Raw genomic sequence first — 9982 nt, forward strand, 5'->3', positions numbered from 1 at the left:
GTGTGTGTGTGTGTGTGTGTGTGTGTGTGTGTGTGTGTGTGTGTGTGTGTGTGTGATGCAGCTTCTTTTGAGATATTCCTGCCCCAGTACATCACTGCAAAGTCACACTCTCATTATTTACCCACTGTCTGAATTACTGGTAGGCAAGTGTGGCAAGATTCACACTGAGTTGTATTTTCTAGTAAATTTTTTGATAAAATGTTAAATTCTGAGTCTTTGGCTGCCTCTAAAGCCTCAGTGTCAAAGGGTTAATAGAAATAAAAGCCAGGAAGATACAGGAGTCTACACTGAACCTCCTTGGATGAAAGAGATATTTGCAAGTAAGAAAGAGATATTTTGTGGTGGGGGCCATCCAAATTGCTCCTGTGAAATGTGGCCAAGGTGGCCTGTCAGTACGGTTATGTGTGGCAACCAGAGCCCTGCTGTTGAATTAGAATCAGTTGGTTCACTATCAATGTAAAAAAAAGGGGGGGGGGAGCTTTGGTGGATTTCAAAGCTCAGTGTATGTGAATAGAACTCAACCCACAAAATCAATCCTTAATTGTGAGCCCCAGTCTTCATGTCATCTATCACTCATAAATGTGGTTTACAAGTGGCAGCACAACCACGAGAACTATTTGTGGAATTCTCTGATGCAATATGAGAACCCTCACTATTTGTTGAATCTGTGTATTGGCATTGCAGAAGGAATGCATTCTGTCTCTTGGAATTTCTAATGTGAAAAGACCAAATCATTTGCTATGTGTCTGGCCTGGATGTGACAATGTATTTAGTAGAGGTCATGCAGTGGAAATACAGGCTTTAGGTGGAAAGACTTGACATTTGCTGCTCTCACATGGTGTTGATAGTTTCGGTAATAGCTGCCATTGCTGTCAATGGAGAAACATTGGTTGTAGAATTTTTCACTTTTATTGAGCATTTAGCAGTAATTCTGAGTAAAACCTCTGAAGGTAGGAGTTTCTGGAAGAATTTTTCTAAAGAAGTATCTGTTCTTGGGGAAGAATATCTTTTCCCATTGATCCCAAGGTGGGATGTCAATTCTCATCCCCAAAACTCGGCAATTTGTCTAGCTCCATTTCTCCCTGGTGCCCATGTGTTCGTGTGAGGAGGCATGAACTGGATTTTGCTATCATGGCTTTAATGTTAGCACTGATTATATTTTCTCATACCTTCCTGTTTCATCTCTGTTAGCTGTACCCTTATGTACAGAACTGGGATCTGTGGTAAAGGCTAAGGCCTCAGAAAGCAACCTTTTCAGAAAGTGCCTCTGGGATCCTCTATGTTTCTGTTATGTTTCTTTAAATAACTGCAGGAAATTTCATCCCCAGTATGATACTTGTGCTCTAAAACTGCACTGCTTTTAAGTAACAGATTCTTAGCAGTCTTTCACTCACACACAGGTGGCTGAGAACACAGAAAATGCAATTTGACCTATTATCTTCGATTTACTTAATTTTTAGGTTATCAGATCTTGTTTCAGCTTGTACTTCATAAGGGAAGAATGAATCCAAGAAAAGTGAAGGTGATTTGCCATTCAGATATGGGCTCTATGATGATGACCTTTACATGAATCATTTACTCAAAAATGTTAAAATGGCAAATGTATATTCACTAGCAAAAAGGATGCAAATATTTCTGAAAAAAAAAAAGAGACATTGAATCTCGTGGTCTGATTTATCACCATTACATTGAGAATGTTAATAACTATTGCCAGTGCCAACATTCTGGATAATATCTAATAAACAATATTTGAGCAGAGGGATTGTTATTATTCATCAATTATTTTCTCTTATGTATTTCATTGTTATTTACACATCTCCATGCTTCATTCTGACATTTTCTGTTTATCTTCTACTCTTTTCTATAGACCTGAAGTCATTTGGAATAACTTCATCATGTATTTTTATATTAAAATTAATTTTATAAATATATACACACATACCCTTCCAATACAAAGTGAGGTCAAAGTTAGGTCTTTCAGTCCAGCTTGCTCATTGATGCCTAATCTAAATATTAGCTCTCTGATCTTGAACTTCTTCAAATATTTTGGATCAATTGTATTACTTTGATTCAGAAGACATTTATGTTTGCTCCAATATAAACATGGACTCACTTATATTTCTGTTTAATACTACATAATTCCATAAATGGAAGTCAATAGACAATATATTATTTCTTGTTAATGAACCTTGACCTGAAATCTTCACTCATCCCACTAAATAATATAAGCATGTTTTTAACTTTAAACAGAATTTTACCGATTTTCTCTATCCATTGTTTTCCTCCTGTCTCTTCAATGTCCCCTTGGTTTAACCCCACTCATATTCTTCTCACACAATAATACTTACAATAGACCATTAACTTAATGGTATGTGTATGTGCACAAAAATAAAATTACAACCTACTGTGTCCATTTTTGTTGTTTTTGTGTCTAGAGTCAAGGCTGTCCACTTTACATTGTACAGTTAATAAGGGCCTCATCCCTGAGAGAGCCATTAACTACATATTATCAATATCACAGTGCCTGCATCTATGGATCACAGAACATTTCTAAAGGGAGGTAGAAAGATTTTAAGATCCAGAATACAAGAAATTCTGTGGTGACAATGTCTCCCAGAAATAGCTGCATAAACAACACTAAACAATGGAAAGTGAAACTATCACAATGACTTCTCAAAAAATAAGTTAGACAGTAAAATAAAAAGATATTGACACTGACCACTGACCTGCTCCAGGATGTACAGGTCCACATATTTACAGTGTATAGAACAAACTAGAAAAACCCTAACAAATTCAACACAAATGTCAAACTGTCATGCCCACTTTCTCAGGGTAGCCATGACTATGTTTGTCACAGGCATGTCTGATTCTCAGTATTCATGCCAACTTGTCTATTCTCTAATCATTTTAATTTACTGCTGTATGTTTTCATCATTTTCAGTCTCCCAAATGACAAAACCATCTTTTAACGTTTAGCTGTTATTTAACACTGTTGGTGTATTATCAACAAACCATGATTATTTTCCTTTACTGTATGGTTACTGTGGTTATTGTGCCCATCATGGATAGCTGTTTCTGTCAGGGGATACTGATTCATATGCTCACACTTCTTAATGATCTATGCAACCTCATTTTCTTCTTCCTCTTTGTACCACCTATATATTCCATTTATCAAGGTCTTTCTATATTTAACTCCCAGTCTAATCAATGATCAGTTGAAATTCTCTTGATATTTATTTACCAGTTTCTTCAAGTTCCTGAGTCTTGATTTCCTGTTAATGCATTTCATAAAGCACATCAGTTTTTTTTACTGCCAATTGGAGTAGAAAAATAAGACAGATCGTCTTAATTTTTCAAGAAATTTGTAATTTTAATTCATTACTTCAAGGAGCAACATCATATATCCCTTCAATTAGTTATCTACTATATTTTATGAATAAAAAGAAAAAAAGCAGAAGAAAGTTTTCATCTCGAGCAAAGGTTTGTAAAGAAAGTTCATTTTTAGTAAATATTGGAATTTATTATTCAAGAGTTATGACATAATTGATTGAATTTCTCAAATATTTTATCCAAATATGGATCTTGCAATGAAATTAAATATTTTGTTCTGATTACATATTAAAAGGAAATAAAGTAAAAGCTTTATATTGTTAAGCATTTATGTCTTATTAGAGACATTTTCTGAACAAAGGTTTCCTCTTATATAAAGTGTGTCAAAATTTATACAATGGCACTAAGTCTTCAACTATAAATACATGGATACTTATGATATATATGTAACATATTTTAGTTATATGCTTTAGGGAATATGTTCCGTATTTATACAGACATGTTATTTATTTTTAATGATAATTACCCTCAGAGAAAATCTTGATAAAATTAGAAAACATAAAGCTCACAGAGTGTATTCTGTCACTTATGTTAATTAAAATATATATTTAAACTTAAAGTAGAATATCTAAATTATATTAACTATTCATGTTTTTAATCAAGTGGAAGACGGAAGCCAGAAATGAAGGAAGAAAGATAAAAAAAAATGGAAAGAAGAGAGGGAGGGAAAGGTATGGGAGGAAGAGTTAAAGGAAATGATAGGGCCTAAAATGCTCAATCCCCATTCAGAAAGGCAAAGAGGATGGACATCAGAAGAGGAAGAAAACAGGGAACAGGACAAGAGCCTGCCACAGAAGGGTCTCTGAAAGGCTCTACCCTACAGGGTATCAAAGCAGATACTGAGACTTATGGCCAACCTCAGGGCAGAGTGCAGGGAATCTTATGAAAAAGTGGGAAATATTAAGTCCTGGAGAGGACAGGAGCTCCACAAGAAGAGCAACAGAACCAAAAAGTCTGGGGTCTTTTTTTGAGACTGATACTCTAACCAAGTACCAGGCATGGTGATAACCTAGAACCCCTGCACAGATGTAGCCCATGACAGTGTCCAAGTGGGTTCCATAATAATGGGAATAGGGACTGCCTCTAACATGAATTGATTGGCCTGCTCTTTGATCACCTCCCCCTGAGGGGAGAGCAGCCTTATCAGGCCACTGATGATGAGACCTGATAGAGTAGGATCAGAAGGATGAAGACCTCCCTATCAGTGGACTTGGGGAGGGGCATGTGTGGAGATGGGGGAGGGAGAAGTTTACGGGGGGATACAAAGTGAATAAAATGTATTTAATAATAAATAGATAGATAGATAGATAGATAGATAAATGAATGAATGAATTTAAAAGAATTATATGGCCAATGTTAGGTCGAAAAGAAAAAGAAAAAAATAATAAACTGGGGATGCTCGAGTAGTGATTTCTCCTAGAGTGAACGAAGATAAAATACCATACACACACACAAACACATGGATACATAAATAAGTAAATTAAAATTAAATTGTTTTTATTTATTTATTTTATTAACGTTTATTCATTTCTTATAACAGCTGTAGACACCCCTTGTCCCCTCTCATTCCCAACACTCCTCTCTTATCTCCTCCCATGCCCCTACACCAGTCCATTGATAAGGGAGGTTCTCCTCCCCTTTCCTCTGATCCTAGTCTATCAGGTCTCACCAGGAATAGATGCATTGTCTTCCTCTTTGGCTTGGTAAAGTTGCTCCCCGATAAAGGGTAGAAAATCAAAGAGCCATACACTGAGTTCATGTCAGATAAAGTCCCTACTCCCACTACTAGGGAACCCACTTGGAGACAGAGCTGCCATGGGCTACATATGTGCAGGTGTTCTAGGTTACCTCCATGTATGAACCTTGATTGGAGTATCATTCTCAGAAAAGAACCCTGGGCCCAGATTTTTTAGTTTTGTTGCTCTCCTTATAGAGCTCCTGTCCCCTCAAGGTCTTTCTCTCACACCTCTGTTTAATAAGATTCCTTGCATTCTGCACAAAGTTTAGCTTTGATTCTCAGCATCTTTTTGATACCTTGCTGGGTAGTCTTTCAGAGGCCCTCTGTGGTAGGTTCCTGTTCTGCTCCCTGTTTTCTCCCTCTTCAGGTTTCTGTCCCATTTGCCTTTCTAAATGAGGATTTGTCATCTTACCCAGGGTCTTCCTTCTTGCTTACCTTCTTTAGGTGTACAGATTTTAGAATGGTTGCAGATACAGGATCCAACATTCTGCTGCATCTAAGAAATGCACCTTTGCAACAAAGATAAACACTACCTCAGAGTAAAGGGCTGGAATAATGTCTTTCAAGCAAATGGACACAGAAAACAAGCTATCCTAATATCTAATAAAATAAACTTTCAATGAAAACTTAATCAAAAAAGATTAGAAGGGGCACTACATTCTCATAAAAAAAATAAAATATCCGCCAAGAAGACATCACAATTCTGAATATCTGTGCCCCAAATACAAGAGCGCCTACATTTGTAAAGGAAACATTATTAAAACTTAAATCACACATCGATCCCAACAGTAACACTGGGAGACTTTAACACCCTACTCTAACCAAAGGACAGATCATTGAGACAGAAGCCAAATAAGGAAATAAAGGTACTTACAGAGGTCCTAATTCAAATGGACCTAATAGATGTCTACAGAACTTTTCACCCAAACTCAAAAGAGTATACCCACTTTTTATCACCTCATGAAACCTTCTCCAAAATAAACCATATAGTTGTTCACAAAGCAAGGCTCAACAGATACAAGAAGATTTAAATAATCCCCTGTATTCTATATAACTGCCATGGAACCGCCTCAACAACAATAGAAATAACATAAAGCCTACATGCTCATGGAAACTGAACAACTTGCTACTCAATGACAGCTGGGTTAAGGAAGAAATAAAGAAAGAAATTAAAGACTTCCTAGAATTCAATGAAAATGAAGGTACAACATACCCAAACTTATGGGACACAATGAAATCAGTGCTTAGAGGAAAATTCATAGCACTAAGTGCCCTCAAGAAGAAATTTGTAATATCTCATTCAAGCAACTTAGTGGCCCAACTGAAAGCCCAAGAAAAAAAAAAAAAAAAAGAAGCAGATATACCCAAGAGGAACAGACAGCTGAAAATAGAGCTGAAATCAGTCAATTAGAAACAAACAATTCAAAGAATCAGTGAAACCAAGAGCTGGTTCTTTGAGAAAATCAACAAGATAAACAAATCCTTAGCCAAACTAACTAAAAGGCAGAGAGAAACTATCCGAATCGGCAAAATCAGAAATGAAAAGGGGGACATAACTACGGACAGTGAGGAAATCCAAACAATCGTTAGGTCTTACGACAAAAGGCTATGTGCCATAAAATTTGAAAATCTAAAAGAAATGGACAATTTTCTTCATAGAATCCATCTACCAAAAATTAAGTCAAGATCACGTAGAAAGATTGAATAGCCCTATATCCCCCAAGGAAATCAAAACAGTCTTCAACAGTCTTCCTTCCAAAAAAAAGCCCTGAGCCAGATGGTTTTAGAGAAGAATTCTACCAGGCCTTCAAAGAAGTGCTAATTCCCATTCTCTTTAAACTGTTCCAAAAAATAGAAACAGAAGGAACATTACCAGACTCATTCTATAAAGCCACAATCACCCTGATACCCAAGTGGGTAACCTAGTAAAGGGAAGACGTACTGTCTCTGACATGAACTCTGTGGCTAGCTCTTTAACCACCCACCCTGAGGGAGGAGCAGCTTTGCTAGGCCACAGAGGAGGACATTGCAGCCAGTCCTGGTGAGACCTGATAGGCTAGGGTAGGGTGGAAGGGGAAGAGGACCTTCCCTATCAGTAAACTTGGAGAGGGGCATGGGAAAAAGATGAGAGAGGGATGGTGGGATTGGGAGGCAATGAAGGACGGGGCTACCGTTGGGATGCAAAGCAAATAAAATATAATTAATGTAAAAAATAACAATTTAATTTTTAAAAATGTATAAATTGCAAATAGAATATTGCTTAGGTATAGAACCCTCTTGTCTTCTTCCCCCTCTCAGTTCTGTGACTCCATCTAGCTTGAACCTGTGCAGGTCTCCTTAAAGCTGCCACAGTATCTTTGAGTCCCTGTGTGTACCAGATTGATTGTGTCTGGACCTAGTGTTTCCTTGGAGTCATTCATCACTCTAGCTTTTAAAACTTTCCAGCCTTTTCTGGCACATAGTTTCTTGAACTTGAGCGTGTGAATTCCTCAAAAAAAAAATCTTTTTAATATACACTGCACATCATCTGTTTGTGAGTGTTTGTGTTAATTCCCATCTATTAAACAAAGAAGCTTTTCTGATGAGTTTTGAACTTATTAAGTCCTGAGTTTTAGAATCTTTTTACCATGGATTTTTTGATATCTTATGGGCCTCTTTCAAATTAAATAGTTTTAAATGAAGAAGATTAAAAGAAACTCAAGGTAATATGAAGAAAAACTTTACTGTCAAGATATCAAATTACTGTTTCAAAATGACTATGATTCTGTAATATTTCATTTTATGACCTGATACATTGCATTTAATAAATCAGTAATGTCAATGCAGTGATGTTTATGAAAAAAAGCGACCTTCAGGAAAATAAGAATTTAGCATTATTTTAAGTAATTATCTGTGATACTTGTCTATAAAAATGTTATTACTTTCTAAAATAGTATATAAAACTGAAAGAAGTGTGTCTTTTTAATTAGATTGGGGTTTTCATCTAAGTTAATGGAATGTCTTCATTCAATTATGATTCCATGCTGGAAGGCAGTTGTCCTATGCCAGCAGCTCTATGAGCAATGAGCAGTCCTCAGCAGAGCCACATGCCAATATTCTTTAAGGCTGGAAAAGGGCCTTTGGAAAATACCTTTTTATGTATTTATGAAACATAGAAAATAAAATGAAGCAACATATAGACATCTGTGCATTTCTATTTCTTTGTATGTTTTGAAAAACCTTCATTAGTATATATATATATATATATATATATATAATCTCCATTTAACAAAATACATAGTCCTGCACAATGATGCAAAATAAAAATTTGCATTTCTTAGAGGACAAATTGTAAATATAATGACTGTTAATACAGTCACGTCATCAAATGATGAAATTTTAATGGTCTTAAATATATAGCGACTGAAATAATTGATAACCACATTTTTGGTTAGTAAAAAAGGATAAGAACTTAATTATGCTCTTCAGGTTTTTTTTAAGAATAAAACAGAAGGCATAAATTCTACATATGCATAAATTCTTCTTATTTTATTATTTCCTTTTATGCTATATATATGTATTTGTATGTATTTTATATTATGCAATATGTAAAATCATTTATATATAAATACATATTATATAATCATTATATATGTAAATATATTGATTATATATAATCATTATATATACAAATATATATACAAAATATATATACAAATATATAATGATTATATTTAAAATAATTTTATACCATATATATGTATTTTCTGTGTATTTTTATAAAATATATATAAATCATAAAAATATGCATGTGTATTTTGTATACATATATAATCAATTTACATTCATGGAGCATTAAATAATTACCAGTTCAAAGTATCTGAAAAGCTCAGGTGTTTGTAAAAGTAAACAAATAGTTAAGCATTTGTTAGGATCAGCACACACTAATTCAGTCCAACCTAGGCAATGAGTCTCCCTTGAAATACCGCACTCTTAGAATCTTTTTTTTTCTTTTCTTTTTAGTTACATTTTGTTAACTCTGTGTCCCAGCTGTATCCCGCTCCCTCATTCCCTCCCCAACCCCACACTCCCTTCCTGGTCTCCTCCCTGCCCCTTTCCAAGTCCACTGATAGGGGGGACCTCCTCCCTTTTCATCTGACCCTGTTTTATCAGGTATCTTCAGGGCTGGCTGCAAAGTCCTCCTCTGTGGCCTAACAGACTGCTCCTCCCCTGGGGGGGGGAGGGGTGTCAAACAGCCTGCCCTTGAGATCCTGTTAGAAATAGTCCGTGTTCCCCTTACTTTGGAGCACTCTTAGAATCTTAATGTATTTACTTGCCTCTCCATCCGAAGGAAAGCCCCTGTAAAATGGATTTTCCAGGTGTTTAGTTTTAAAAGGTGACCTGTGTATGAACACCATTTCTGCTAATATTTAAGAATGCACTGTAAGTCATTGAACGTTTCTTTTCTGCCTTCAAGTGCTAGTGTAACTTCAAGGTCATAGTAATTTATGTTTACAGGGAAAAGAACCCTAATTTTCTAATTGTAAGACCTATTTAAACTTTGTTGTTTGTAGAATGAAATTGAATATACGAGGTCAAATTCAGAATGAGGACATCCATGCTGCCACTCTGTGTATGAGTGTGAAACTGAAGTCAATTCCTAAACATTGTAACCTTAAATTACTTGCTTAAGCCCTGAAAACCGACATTCAGAAAATCTAGTATTATGCATCCATTATGACAAAGAAAAAAAGAAATTAATGTAAATGGGAACCAGTATGTAGTTATTTCACATGTATTAAACATTTTCTCCTGGAAGAGGAGAGTCTCTATCTATCTATCTATCTATCTATCTATCTATCTATCTATCTATCT

The sequence above is a fragment of the Psammomys obesus genome, unplaced genomic scaffold (genome assembly GCF_907164565.1).
Source record: "Psammomys obesus unplaced genomic scaffold, mPsaObe1.curated_primary_1811, whole genome shotgun sequence".
NCBI lineage: Eukaryota > Metazoa > Chordata > Mammalia > Rodentia > Muridae > Psammomys > Psammomys obesus.